Source organism: Nanorana parkeri, unplaced genomic scaffold (genome assembly GCF_000935625.1).
Source record: "Nanorana parkeri isolate BGI_ZX_2015 unplaced genomic scaffold, ASM93562v1 scaffold93, whole genome shotgun sequence".
Taxonomy (NCBI): Eukaryota; Metazoa; Chordata; class Amphibia; order Anura; family Dicroglossidae; genus Nanorana; species Nanorana parkeri.
In genome coordinates this window covers 1,964,897-1,980,673 of record NW_017306361.1, presented here as the reverse complement: position 1 = coordinate 1,980,673, position 15,777 = coordinate 1,964,897, and positions in this window count along the sequence as shown.

The window sequence follows — 15,777 nt, the reverse complement described above, 5'->3', positions numbered from 1 at the left end:
TTTTCAAACCACTTTGTAATGGTGGTGCAAAATATGCAGATATAGAAATGTCCTATCTAAACCTATAAACAAAAATGCAATAAACTCCAGTATACAAGTCCTTAGATGTGGTGGCTGCATCTGTTTTTTTTTTCTCAGGATAAGAACATTTTCAGTAAGTACAGAAAATGCTTGTTGCTTTTGGCAGAATTGTGACTCTCCTTGTCACTTTCTATGAGCTAAAACAAAAGCACAGACATCCATATCTTGTGTAAACTACTAGTCCCATCAATACACCATGTAATGGACATCAACAAAGGTTGACATGGTTGTAGTCTAGTCTACGTGACAACCATGGCCACCTCCATAGATACTAGACATATGCACGGCAAAATAATTTGATTTTGGATTAAACAAATGAAAATGAAAAACATTTTCATTTGTTTTGTCAAAGGAAACACATTTTTATGTTGTTTCAGAGTCCGAGGCAACGAGCCTCCGAATCTGAAACCGCACACTGAAACTACAGAACGAGCGGCAGCCATATCGGCCGCCAGTGTGTTTCGCTCATACGCACTGTCATCTTGGAAGGCAGCTTGGTATACACCAAGATGGCGGCACCCGCATGTTCAAGCACCGCCATCTTGGTGTATACCAAGATAAACTCCAAGATGGCAGTGTGCATGCGCAGAATGCGCCGGAGGCCGATATGGCCACAGCTCGTTAAGGCCCCGTTCACATATAGCGACATACCTTTTGCAGCGGATCCGCACGGCCGGGATAGCGCGACTTTCGGGGGGACGTTCCCGCGACGATCCAGCGACGGTAGCGCGACCTTCCCCGTCGGGCTCCATAGAAAAAAAGTAAAATCGCGCAAAATCCGCCGAAAAAAGGGTCCGGTAGAAGCGACTTGCGACCGCGACGAGCGACGAGCGACGCGCGACATGGAGTTAAGACAGCTCCATTGAATAACATTGGCCGGCGACTTCTCGCGATATCGCGCGGCAAAAATGCGCGATATCGCGGCGGAAATCGCGCGACAATTCGCTATATGTGAACGGGGCCTAAGTGTGTGGCGGCACCGTCATGTGACGTCATACGCTCTGCCTCCAAGAGGCAGCAGGCATGCACAGTACATGCCGGCGGCCAATATGGCTGCTGCACTTTTTGAAAACGAATCTATGTATGCCGAATATAGTTTTTGTATATTCAGGCATATAATAAATGTGTTATTTCTGATTCAAACGGACTGCCGAAGCAACTGAATTTCGTTGATTTTGCAGATTCGTCCGAATCCGAATGCACATGTCTAATAGATACAGTGAAGAAAAGAGTGTAGACACAAAGGGGCAGAAAATGTGTTGTTCTCAGGATTACAGCTGAAAAAAAAGGGGGCACACTTTTTTGGTTTAAATATGCTTTAAAGTGACACTAAACTCATGAGTTAAATCTTAAAAGTTAACTTAAGTACCTTAACTATTTAAAATATGCTGTTAAGCTTAATTGTGTATCACTCAGCTGTAGATCCTCAAATCATCTCTGAATTAGTGTTGACGCTGTCCTTCCTCCAGGAGGGTGGCTACTTTTGTTCCCCATGACCCCTGTGTGTGTTGTAAAGTAGCCACCGCTCCAAGCTAGCTCCTGTGATGGACTACAATCTCACAATCGGTTTAGTAATTTGTAATAAGATTGTAATCCATCAAGGGAGTGAGCTTGGAGCGGTGGCTACTTTACAACACACACAGGGACCATGGGGAACAAACGTAGCCACCCTCTAGAGGAAGAACAGTGTAATTGTAAGGACAGTGTCATTCAGCATTGAACAGCACTAATAATTTTAATCAAGGGAAGGATGTTTGTATTGGAAGTGATACATACTGATATGACATTTTGGGACTTGTAGTTCCTCAGTAGCTTGAGGTCTTTTAGATTCGTATGTCTGTATGTTCACATTAAAATTGGTTATTTATCACCTCGTGACAAGTCTATTCCACCCTAATTATATAGTAAAACCTTCATTGTTCCGTTACAAAGTACAGTTCCTAATTACATAATTTCATTGGCTCACCTCTACAGGGACGTTTTGCTCCGTGTGGACTCAGCATAAGTGCTGCTAAGCCATTATGGATGACAATCAATCTGTAACAGGCTTACACAGTCTATCAGCATCTGCCTTATATTTATCAACGACTTCTAACATTATTAGGCCAAAACGAATGTAATGTTCATAAAAAGCTCCCCTAATAAGACTGAGCCATTATTCACACTGTGGCAATACATTTAGGCTGGATGGCTAGAGGGAGAGGATAACGCATCTTCTTCTAAATGAGCACTAGACAGGCTGTCATCCTACACTTGTGTATATCCTCAAAGGTTGTTATTGTGACAGATGGGTTTTGTAGAGCCGCAAAAGCTTTTAAGGTGCAAAAAATATATTTTGTTAAGGTCCATAATTATACAAGTGCCATTTGATAAAACTACACCTTCGTTTAAAGGCACGTTTAAAACCTCTCTCCAGATGTTCATAAAAGCAAATGCAATGAACTTCCTTTGTACGTGACACAGTGCTGTGCAGTCTGTTTAAATGTGTTTTCGTTTTGCAAAATGTGTTTGGTTTTTTTAAGATTACAACTCTGAGTTCAAGCGTCCTTTTACTTTAAATATATTAGACTATAATTGCAGTTATGGACACATGGGGGCGCATCATCACACCAGCCTGGGCTCACAGGAAAATGCTGCAGAGAGGAGCCCCACTGAAAAAAAGGGTATATATTTTTTCTAAATATAAAGGGATGTTCCAGGGCAAATGGGGTAGAGGGTGGAGCAAGCTGGAGTTGAGCTATAACTAGAAAAAAACAGCTTTATCTTAAAGGATAATGAAAGCCGTGCATGTTTTTGCATATATCTACTGCTGGCAAGAAGTAGATATATGCAAAAACATTTTTTTTTAAATTTACAAAAGGGTTAAAACTTACCCATGTCTCCGCTGCGTGCTCTCGTCCGAAGATCTGAAGATTCCCAGGTGGCCACAACGGATCATGGGGCGGGCACATGTGCAGGGCAGAACTCCGGCCAGGAGAAGGTAGAGACACAGGGTAAGTCAATGCAGCAGCGTGCACCCGCACAGACTCCGTGGGCCAGGAAGTTTTGCTGAATCAGAGACCAGCACCAGTGCTGGAGGGACTCCTGAAAACTACTGTAAAGAAGAAGAAGATGATCGGATCAAGAGGCATAATTTATCTTTCAAAGTATTTTATTAATTTTCCAAGGTAGAATAAAACAATAAAATAGCACATGATGCACAATCAGTATAGCATACAATTGCATTTCAGATTCTTCCACATTAGCATAGTCAAGTAGTAGGAGGGGATCACTAGAAGCCATACACACAATATATAATAGTTCTGTAAAACAGAACATATCTATCCACCTATTCTTGCCAATTTATCCCCCATCAGCAAAAACAAAAATCAAAACAGTCTGAGAGGTATATCTGGCGTAGGGATCCACCTATGTCTAAAGCAAACATTTGCTATGAGCTCCTCCATATCTATATAAATAGAAGACTTTCTGTCCAACATCAATGTACTAAACAGCTCACGTGTGCGAGCATGAAGAAAAGAAAAACAGACAAAAAGAGGAAAAGGAAATAGATACTAAAGGAAGCAGAACAGCTTAAGAGTCCGAAAAGGGTAGCTCCATCCCCGAACAAATAGCCCAACATCTACTTAAACATTAAGCATAGTCCCCAACGAAAAATTGTGCAATGGAAGAGGCATAATTTAAGGTACGTCTTCACACTGGCATTGGGGGGGTTGCCTTTAATGTCACTTTAAATACTAAACCATGTGGAATATTGGATGTTGCATAAAACACATTTTCTCTTTTGTAACTGCATCTGTTATCCCCAACCCTGAGTGGCAGCACTGTCATTTAATTACAGATAGTAAGATCAACTAATAAGCACCAAATGTTATAATTATTTATTTATTTTGAATAATTGAACCCAATGAGATTTAAAGACTACAGTCAAGGGGCAGACAATAAGGTTCCTTATTCTTGGGTAAAGTTTTGTGAGTTCAGCCTATTGTCCCTTTGTTTCTACAATCTCCCAAAACATACTCTCTACATCTCAACAATTACCATATTGGTGGTACCATAACATGTGAGCAGCTTGCAAATTGTTACAAAGAGGGCTATGTACTAAATTAATATCTAAGCTGTTCTGCAAAACCACAGGGCTTTTGAAATGCCCATGGATTCCAGATGCCATTTCCCAATGCCTTTGCCCTGATTAGATAGAGCATACATGAAAAGGGGACTCTAGGAGCTGCTTACATCACTTCACTGAGGAGAAACAAACAATATCATATGGGCAAACATCTCCTTTTTCCCCCAGACTGTTCTCTGAAGATAAACACAGCAGGCAAACCCACCATGTATTCTGATAAAGTTAGAATCAGAATCAACATATGTGTTCCAAGTCACTGATGCAGAAAAAACCTAAACTTTGGCATCAGTAATATAACCATGCAGATTTCAGTTTTCAAAGGTATAGTTAAGCAAAGGCAATGTTATATTTTCTGAGTGATCTCTTTTAATATTGCTTTACTACTAGTATTCAGTGAAGGCTTACAGCCGCCAGTTTCCAGGAAGACTATATACAGGGGTGTATTTATCAAACGTTTGCAGAATGAACAGCTCTGTGAATGTCTGTGTTTTTTATTCACAGTGCATTATGGCCACTGGATGGAGCTGAGGAGCAAAGGTGTGTCCTATGCTCCGCAGCTCCCTCTAGTGGCCATAATGTGCTGCAAATCTAGAGCACAGGCAGTCACAGAGATTTTTCCCTCTGCAAATATTTTATAAATATGAGTAGTCATTTCTGAATAATGACATTGCTTAGCAAGCATGACTTCTGGGACATATGAAAAGTATCACTCAGCAACTGATACGCTGTTGGTTACCCACTTTCCATTGTTAGTGGTCCACTTCAAAGGTGGCCACCACATCTGCAATCTGTTTCTACAATCTCCGTAAGATATACTAACAACTATGTAGTTTTTCCGAGGCTACTCAACTAAATATGAATATACGGTAATAGATTGTTTGAGTAGATGAGTAGGCCTTTCTATTCATGTTATTGTTAAATCTAAGGAGATTGTACAGAGATCACAAATTATTTATGATGACTGCTGATTTTGTTTTATCTTTACTCAATTGGGCTGATGGACTTGTACCTACCATAGGCAATTGCTACACCTGTCAGCAGTATTCAGCATTAGGGATGAGCCGAACACCCCCGTGTTCGGTTCTAACTCGAACTTTCGAACATGAAAAAAGTTCTAATTCGAACTTAGAACTCAATGCAAGTCTATGGGGGTAGAACTCAGAAAATTAAATGTCCCCATTTTGAAGCCTTATATGCAATTAATTGGCCATAAAAAGTGTATGGGGATCCGGGTACTGCTCTGGGGGACATGTATCAATGAAAAAAACACTTTTAAAAAATACAATTTTTAAAGGAGCAGTGATTTAACATCACTTAAAATGAAACATTAAAAATAAAAAAATCCTTTATATATGGTGCCTGGGGGGTCCCCTTTCACTGACCGTAAAGTGGCGCATCTGTATGATGTATAGAACTTGCTGAAGCAAAAATGACATTTATATACATTTTATTGATATTTATATAGAACTCTAATATATACAGAAGTCTATTATAACTCTCTATAACTCTGATATAACTATCTATAACTCTCTATCAGTCTGCTGTAACTAACTATACTAAAACCCTCTCTCTCTATCTCCTACAACACACTACATAGGGCCGCGGTGTCAGCAGCCTTATATAGTGTGCTGCAGGGACTTAGCTGTGAGACATGATTGGGCAGAGTCATCGTGACTTTGCCCAACCATGGCTCTATATTTGTACTGAGCCCTGATTGGCACAGTCTTGCACCAGGTGCAAGACTGTAGCCAATTACTGTTTCGGACGGCGCAGTGCATTGTGGGATGTCCCGCGGTCGAACAGACCGCGGACATCCCATAATGTTCGGCGTCCGGCGAGCATTAGAACATGCTATGTTCGAGTCGAACATAGGTTCGACTCGAACGCGAAGCCCATCCCTATTCAGCATCAGTATCCAGCCTTACCTTCTTATTATAATCACACAACCTTGCCGTGTGTAACCATTTTGTTTCACTTGCTTGTTTTATGCAATCATCTATGAAAATTGCTTTGTGGCGTGTTACCATATACTTAAACTGCAAGCATTCTTGTTTTAGTCTTATACATTTCCATCCACCATATAACTTCAATTAATTCTTTAGAGCTCCAGATATAGTTTTATTGAATGATTGGAGAGTTTATCAAACTGCGCACAGGCCACTGGATAATGTAGCAAGAAAAAACAAAAACCATACACAGAAAGCTCAGTTGGAATGACAGTTTCACAGCTATTTAATAATGTAGCTATAAAAGTACATTAAAGTTAACACTAACAGTTTAGCAGACTCTCATATCACTCTATATATGCAGATATCTTCCATAAAATATTTATATTCTTTATTTTCTTTTTAACAAGGTTTAAAGTTTAATTTGCTATTTAAGGCTAACAATAAAATGAATGTGCTTTAGTCTGATGCTATGAATCCAGATACTTTGGTGTTTTGTAACTTTCAGAGGGATCGGAACTGCCGTCTGTTAGCAAGACAGCTGAAACAGACAGGAGACAACAGGGACAGTCAAACCCCAGACCATTTTATTTCATCCTGTTTTTTCTAGAAATGAATGATGTAGCATACACTGTGCTCTTTGAGCTAGCACTAGAGAGATACAGTTCAGCAGTAATATTTTTCTACTCCACTTAAGGAAAGATTTTGTGATAGATCACAGAGTTACTCTTCCCTTGTTGGATTCAGGTTCCCAAAACCAAGACTACATTTTATTATAGGACCAGAGCCTAGGCCTGCAAATTAAAGAGAACTAGTCCTGATTGGGCGGATGCAAGAAACTAACAGGGCTATTCACAAAAGGGTGAAGAATTTGGAGAAGGACTGGAGAAGTGAACAATCGAGGACAACATAGCTGAACTGGAAAGTGAGCAGGATTGGAGATTGTTTCCAAATCCGGTATGTTGTCCTGGATTGTTCATTTCTCCTGCATTCTCCAAACTCTTCACCCTATAACAAATAACCCTGTAAATATTAAGCGTTAATTCATTGTAAATGAGCAGGCTTGCATATAGCTTTCTCATGTGTATATAGTTTAAGCTTAACCGCCGAATATAGGAAAACGGCCAGACAGGAGCCTTTTAGGTGTGAGTGCACGAGGCGGAAACTGTCAAAATTTGAATCAGCCAGCGATGACTGTTTACATACAAGCGGTCCGTCATCTGTAGAGCATGCAGGGCAGCTCCATGCTCTCTGTTGAGATCGGAGGGAAATTAGTACATGTTCTCCCTCTGATCTCCCCTCCCGTGTTGTGAGTGCAGAAGTGATGTTTATGATATCACTTCCGCATTCAGCTGTCACTCTCCGTCAACAGAAGCCGGAGAGAAGCTGGTGAAGGAGATCTCTGCTTCAACAGCTATTTTAGGGGTCTTAGAGACCCCAGATGTCTCCATAAAGAGGACCTGTCACTGTAATTTGATATCACATAGTGGGATCCTTATCCCCCTATGTGATAACAATAAAGTTAAGTGTAAAAAAGCCACAAAAAACTTAGTCACACAAAAAAAGTCCACAAAAAAGTTAAAGTCCCCCACATCCATGAGCAAACATGCGTTGGGCATGCCTACATGCAAAAACTACAATTTGCGCTCAATACGCTACGCATGTTACATATTATTGCGAACATCAGAGTGTGAGCAAAAAGCTTTTAAAGTATTGCCTTTGGCCCATTTTGGTTGTGTTTTTTTGCGATTTCGTGGGCGTGCACAATTTTAAGGCTTGACATGGTTGGTGTCTATTTAACCAAAATTTTTGTGGAGAAACACTTATTAGCACACACAAGGGTGACTCCATAGGACTCTGCAAGGGAAAGGAGCCACCCTAAAACAGGATATCAGTGCCAGTGCTCAGGGTATCAGCTGATACTGCAGGAAGCTAAAACTTTGAAACATCAAGAAGCAGCATCCATTGTAAGTGATTTTATCTGCATTTGAACTAGCTTAAGCCATTTTGACTTTAATATCACTTTAAATTGGCTATATCTGAAGATTATTCTAGAGACAGAGAAGTAACAGCTAACAATGTCCACTGTGCATGCTCTTTACAATACACACAATGCTCTATAAATCATTTCTGTATTAGATATTTAAATTGTTCTTCCTATATTGTAAAGAGCTGTGCAAACTGTTGGTGCTATATAAATCATGTATAATAATAATAATAATATTTATTCGTAAAGCAAGGATTTTATATACATAGCAAATTCAAAATATATAATAAACAAAATTGAAGTAAAACAATTATAGAGTCATTTTAACCCTTTCACTAGCAAAGATGGATTACTTACCTTATGGCTGCACTACCTGCTAGGCTTCCAATGATATAAATGGAAATCAAAGGGTTAAAATTAATTTCATTTTAGTCTGTGGCCTCTGTACTGCAAAGCCACTCAATCACTGTCTCACTCCTTTACTTCCTGTGCTAAATCTTACACCTTGTATACACATCTTCTCATCATCTAAGTTTACCAATTATTTTTTGGGTGCGAATGATGCTAGAAAAGCTCAACTCTGAGCAGTTATTAGTTAATGTCAGGGTGCTGCCAGGTAAAAGTAAAAAACCTCAGGGACTCTATGTCCCTAAGCTTTATCTGCAGCACACACAGGGTAAACATCAGGGGTCTAACTTTGTGTGTATATATATATATATATGTGCAAAGTTCATTTATTTCACTAATGCAACTTAAAAGGTGAAACTAATATATGAGATAGACTCATTACATGCAAAGCAAGATAATTCAAGCCTTGATTTGTCATAATTGTGATGATTATGGCTTACAACTCATGAAAACCCCAAGAACCCCAAATCCACAACCTCAAAAAAGTAGGTTATTACATGCAATCAATAAAACAAGGATTGTACATGGAACAATATCGGACCTCTGAAAAGTACAAGCATGCATATGTACTCAGTACTTGGTTTGGGCCCCTTTTGCAGCACTTACTGCAATTACTTTTGCACGATATTCTAATTATTCGAGTTATATGGATATACATTATATGGATATACTTGGGACTTGGGGCAGGCATTGTAGATAAATTTAAAGATAAAAACAACTTTTTCTTATATTTTACATACTGTGCTTTTCCTCTCAATGGCCTATGAAGCTTCCTGAGCTCAATGCTGGAACTAGAGAATAAATACAGTAAATTATTAGTACACCCTGGTGTACTTCATGCTTCAGCTGTTCCTTTATTTACTTGAGTGATAGATTAATAAAAAGCAATTAAGTAAATGACAGTGAGGTCTTTTTCAGACAGCTTTACAGTGGCCCTAAAAGTGAGAGTGTTCTTTGGGAGTGTAAGGGGTTCCGGGGACGTTCAGCAGTGAGAGTGCGTTCCACAGTGGAACGCACCAGGAAGAGGATCGCCGCAGTCACGCCCCCTCACTGAGACGCCGGCCGATGCGTTCCAGCCTGTAACGCGGAAGCGGCGAGACGCCGCTGTTTCGTTTTCCCACGCCTCCCTCGACCCCAGCCTACCTCTGGACTCCAGCTTACCTCTGGACACCAGCCTACCCCTGGACATCAGCCTACCCCTGGACACCAGCCTACCTCAGGACATCACCACACCAACCCAGCCTGCCAGGAGGATTCCCACCAGTAGCTACCTATCGGCAAACCGCAAGTACTCTGCAGCTAAGCCTGCAGTTCTCTAGTAGTGTGTCCCCATTGGGTATAGACTGTATTGAAGTACTATAAGCTGTGCCAAGCTGTGCATTTCTCTCCTTGCTTGTACCTGGGACCGAGGGACTTAGTTGGAACTAATAACGGACTACCTTATATTATAGTTTACGCTGACGCTGCATTGTCAGTTCCCCTTTAGTTGCATTAATTGCATGCATCATTTACTTAGTGGTCTATGATGTAATAGCTACTACTGAACGCATAGTTTAATGAACGGCCTATGATGCACGGACCTCTAACTCACCTTTAGAGAGATCCTGAATACATAATGGCAGCAACCCGGGCGTTACAGGGAGCGCAGAAAGGTGTAACTAAGGTTGAAGGATAACCGGGCACTGTTTGGATTTGTGTTTAATTCTCTGTAACAAATATATATTTATAGATGATAGCTTATGGCCATGATAAATAGAATTAAAGTGGGACCTAAGTCAGCTCCAGAGTACAAATTGTCATGCTCAGAATAAGCCTAGGGCTACAGGGGCTAATTAAATAGTTCTGTTTAAAAAATGTAACTGCTTGTTGACAGTTATGTCATCACAATCACACCGATTACAGTGTGCTACAAATAGGATGACTGCCAACAAGTGATTAAATCTCTCTGTAATAGATATTAGGAGATTTATTTGCCCATGTACCCCATTCTAAAAAGCCCAGCTCTCCCCACTCACTGTTTACACGGAGCAGAGTGGAGAACGGACCTTCTCTGCTCTGCTCCCCGCTCTCCATCCCGAGGATCTCAGGCAGGCAAGAAGAGGTACACTACGGGGAAGGACGAAGCGTAAAGATCTCCAGTGAAGAGATAGGTAGGCCCGGGGAGGAGGACATGGCCGCGATCACTTGTAAAAAAAACACTTGTAAAAAAATCACTTGTAAAAAAACAAGCGGCTTCCCCGCTCCACATTTAGCTCTGCTTACTAAATGTACAAAACAACTTACCGCCCGATGCCCAGAACTGCATGTCCCTGGCGTCTGGAGATTTCACACCCCGGCCGGGCCTGATTCTGATTCTATGGCAAAAACGGGCCTGATTCTATGGGGGTGATTTACTAACCTAGAAACACGCACGCACCAGGTGCGTGTGATTTTCACACAGCAAAACGTATTTATCAACCAAAAAGTCTCTAAAAGCATATTTCCACTAATGCCATATATGGAAAAATCATGCACATGATGCATATATAATGCTGCTTCACAGTTTAGACAAAAATGGTTAGCTCATGCATTTACATTCCTGCATTCATCAACGCAAGCAACACAACATAGAGCTAATTTACACAACATCACCTTGTAATTCATGCAAGGCTTTGCACAACACACCTGCTGGGTGTGTACACACTACAAAGGTGTTTAGATTCCACCCATAGATCATGCTGGGAGGGAACACACTACAGAGGTGTATACATGTTCGTGGTGTGTTTATAAGGTTAGTAAATCAACCCCTATGTTTCATAAGTCACTTGACTTGGACTGAAGTGTTCTTTGAAGGTGGAATTTCTGTCAAGACTTTTTTGTAGATTTGGTTAGAGTTCAAACTATCCCAGCAGAATCCGGTGTACAGCCAGCTTTTTTTCTATTTGCATGGAACATAAATATAGTGTAACTGTGAACATTTTTATTCAGTTGTGACATTGTTTTCTAATTTTCAAAAGAGGAGATTCTTAGGAGTTCAGAAAAACTAGCAATTTAAACTTAAGTGTCCTTACGCTAACAAGGGCATCATATATTTTGCAGATGAACAAACACCTTAAGGTTTGCAGAATTCGTTAGAAACCATTTATTCAATACATTATACAGTCCTAAAGTCTGTTCAGAAATTATTTTAATATTAATATATCTTAAACAAGTTTGGAATCACTTGGGTTCAGGTAACACTTGATCCCTAGTACTTTTCCTTAACTAATCACACATTCCTATGTTCTGTGAATTTATTTAAACGTATTGCAATTGACTCCTGGATACAGAGAAGTTAATAAAATATGTGACTTTCTCAGAGGATGTCAAGCAGCCACATAAGCATTTTATGTATTCAGAAGAGATTTCTTTTCCCTCAGTCTTTTCAAACTGGGTCACTTTTTATTTTCATAAAGTGCACCCAAAACGCAACAATTTATTTGCAGAGAGACAGATGCTTTATGGCAGGAGATGTAGCTAATTCACTGCAATTTTTCTGAAATCCTTTAAATTGTTCCATATACATTTGAAGAGAATGAGATTGGAGGTATAATTATATTTATTGCATCTACAAATCAAGTGTACTTAGCTTTCTGATATTCTGCCACTCAGTGATTCATTCTCAGATTTAAACTTAATTACAGTTTCCTAATGCATTTATGCTATTGAACACATTCTTGAAGAAAGGATACTACAGCTCAAAAATCCATATATGCTAAGGGAAGAAGCTCTGACAACAATGTAGATGTCTCCTTGGGAGCGTGGTAATAGAGACATGTGTCACAGGGAAACAAATGGTATGCATGTCTTTCTGAAGCCATGATTTATGTCATAACAAAGTTGGTATTTTATTAAATGTACATTTTTTTTTTAAAGTGTACCTGTTTATCTTTCAAATGCTGTTAACTGGTCCCTAAATGTGTGACAGTCATCACCAAAGGGTTGCAGATAATATTCAGTAAATGTAATGCTATAAAAACTGTCAGCCACTGCACACATGTTATATGAGATAGCTGAAGCCCACAGACCTGCTACAGGATAGTAGTGGTTAGCACTTGTGCCTTGAAGCATCGAGGTTCTCGGTTCAAATCTCAACTAGGACTCCACTTGCATGCAGTTCACAAGTTCTTTCATGTGCTTATGTCGGTTTCCTCCAGGTAATATGGTTTTCTCCCACACGCCAAAGACATACTGGTAGGTTAATTAGCTCCTGTCTAGATTGTCCCTAGTAGGTATCTGAATGCAGGTGAGATAGGGACCTTTGACTATAAGCTCCTTGAGGGCAGGGACTGATGTGCATGTACACAGTGAGGGGAATTTATCAAAACTGGAGAAAACAGAATCTCGAGCAGTTGGCCATGGCAACCAGTCAGCATCTATCTTCAGTTTGCCCAGGTAAGATTGAAAAATGAGAGAGAGAAGCTGATTGGCTGCAGTGCAAATCTGCCACAGATTTTGTCTGCTCCCGTTTTGATAAATCCCCCCTCCCCCCAGTGTTTTCAGCATTATTTAAAATACATCAATTATAATGGATACAGGAGTTGTCAAAGACTGTGAACATGCTACAGGAGACAATCAGAGACTGAGGACATGTTACAGCAAACTTCTAGAGATCATTGCCACTATAGCCATTTCATTCATCAATGCTCCAACATTTGTGCTCCCTATATTCTCCTGAAAAAAAAAAACTTTTGTTATATTTTATATTCACCACAATAACTTATTTTATAAAAGAAAAGAGAGAAAATTTAAAAAGATAAAAGGCAATGGATAGAGCAGAAAAAGCAAGACAATCTGAAAGAAGTGAATCAAATAATTTAAAACCTAAATCCCACCCATTTACCAGCTTTAAAAAAAAAACCATTTTCAAGCTCTTCTTAGTCACCTTATGCCGCTGTCCTTGTCTCTTGTTGGTGTCTCTTCCTGGTAATCCAGCACTTTCGTCTCTGCCTGCATGGACCGGTCTTTGCTTTTTGATGTCATCATGCTGTGCAGTCTTCTGGAGCCTATGAGGACCCTGCCACTGGACAGCTAATAGAAAGTGTGTCCACGTCGCCCATGCTGTGATGTGGCTGTGTTCCAAAGAAGGACCCTCCTCCTCTACTATAAAGAAAATAGAAGACTTGTAACCTGGTGTGTCACTCAACCACAGATTTAAAGGGGTTCTAAAGCCTCCATTTGTTTGGCTATATCTACTGCTATCAAGCAGTAGATATAGGCAAAAAGTTCTTTTTTAAACCCCCGCTTTAACAGTGGTTTAAACTTACCTTGTTTTTGCTGCGTGCTCCCGTCCGCGAAAACGAAACTGCTCGGGCGGCCGCAAAGCATCTTGGGGCGGACGCCTGCACTGTTCGGATTCTCGGCCGGGAGACAAGCAGAGACGCAAGGTAAGTCTTTGGACACGTGCACCCGCATGCAGACACCGCTGGATCGGAAGTGCCTGCAAGCAGAGAGGAGTCAGCGCTGGATCGGAGAGCCGCCGCACCGCTGGTGCTGGACAGATGAAAACATCAGGAAAGAAGAAGATCGGAATAAGAGACATCATTTAAGGTAAGTGCTGACATTAACATTGGGGGGGAGGGGAAAAATGTATCCTTTAATGTCACTTTTATTAAGTAAAAGGAGCTTTTAGGTTTTTTTAGGTAACATAGCAATCCGTTAATGGTGACAAAGGATGAAGGGCATTTCCAGAGTTAAGTTTCACTAGCAAATGTCAGTCTGGTGAATAATATCTCTTCACTGTCCTGAGATGTAATTCTCTATAGAAATAGGGAGTTTAGAAAAAAACAGGCATAGTGCAGGGGTCACTATAGATGTGATTCCCAGGGAAGGGTTAGAAGTTTATAACCTTGTGTACAGAATTAAACTCTCGAAAAACCAGATAAAAATAAAAAAGTTGGGGTCACGTCAGGTAAATGGACACCAAACATGTCAAGCCTTAACATTGCGTGCGTGCAAAATTGCATTAAACTATCATACCCAAAATCGGTGATGTTTTAAAAGCATTTACTGCTCATCAGTTTAGTGTTAACAATGACTGATGGCCCTAAAATTATTGCTCACGCTCCGACGTTCACTGTGATATGTAACATGGTTGGCACAATAGTTGTTTTCGCATGTAGGCACATCCGATGCGTGTTTGAGTTTGCATGTTTGTACATGGGGGCAGGGAACTTAAAAGTTTTTTTATATATATGACTTTAATTTTTTGTGACAAGGTGACAATAATGTCACCTAGGGACCCCCAAAGATGTTGATGAAGAAGAGATCTGCTTCACCAGCTTCTCTCCAGCTACAGACACCAGAGGAATGACAGCTGAATGCAGAGGTGATGTAATGCACAGCAACCCGCATTCAGGGGCCAGAGGGGAGATCAGTGGAAGATTGTGTGCTGGTCTCCCTCTGATCTCTGTTTATAGAGCCGCCGTGCCCGGATAGGTGGCAATCGAGTGGGGACCACATGCAGCAACACAACATGCAAGTGATTGACAGGCTCTACAGCCGTCTGAACGCCTGTATGTAAACAAGCATGTTGTTCTGTTGAAAGAACCAATTCATCGAAATCTCCAATTACGTCACTTTTGGTAACTTGCCAGCAGGAGACTTCTAAGCCCTCGTTCACACCTGAACGTTTTGTAGCGCGTTCTACGCTCGACGAACACTCTACAAAACGCTCAAACATCTAAATCCCATTGTATTCAATGGGTCTGGTTCACACCTTGGCGTATTTCAGCCCGTCCCTAACGCGCTACAAAACGGCCCACGCCTGAAAAGGTACATGTACTACTTTGGGCCGTTTTTGTAGCGCGTTTCCATTGGGATACAGCCAAGTAGCCCTCGGAAACGCGCGTTTGTCACGCGGTAAAAAAAACGCGCGACAACCGCACATATGCAATACGCCTAGGTGTGAACCAGGGCTAAGAGTTTACGTTAGTGCACATGCCCGATAACATAACACTAAACCAGGGGGATTAATATAGCACAGCATAGTGCATAAACAACCTACTTGTGGAGTTCTCCAACACCTGTGAGTGTGCATGCACACTGCCACCGTTGGAAAACAGGATGAATATTGTACAAATTGTGAAAATGGGGCTGTACTGTACAGAGCAGTAACGCCAATTTGTTCAAATCTACTGCTGGCAAGTTACCAGAAGTGACATAATTGGAGATTTTGATGAATTGTCTATTTCAACAGAACACCGGCT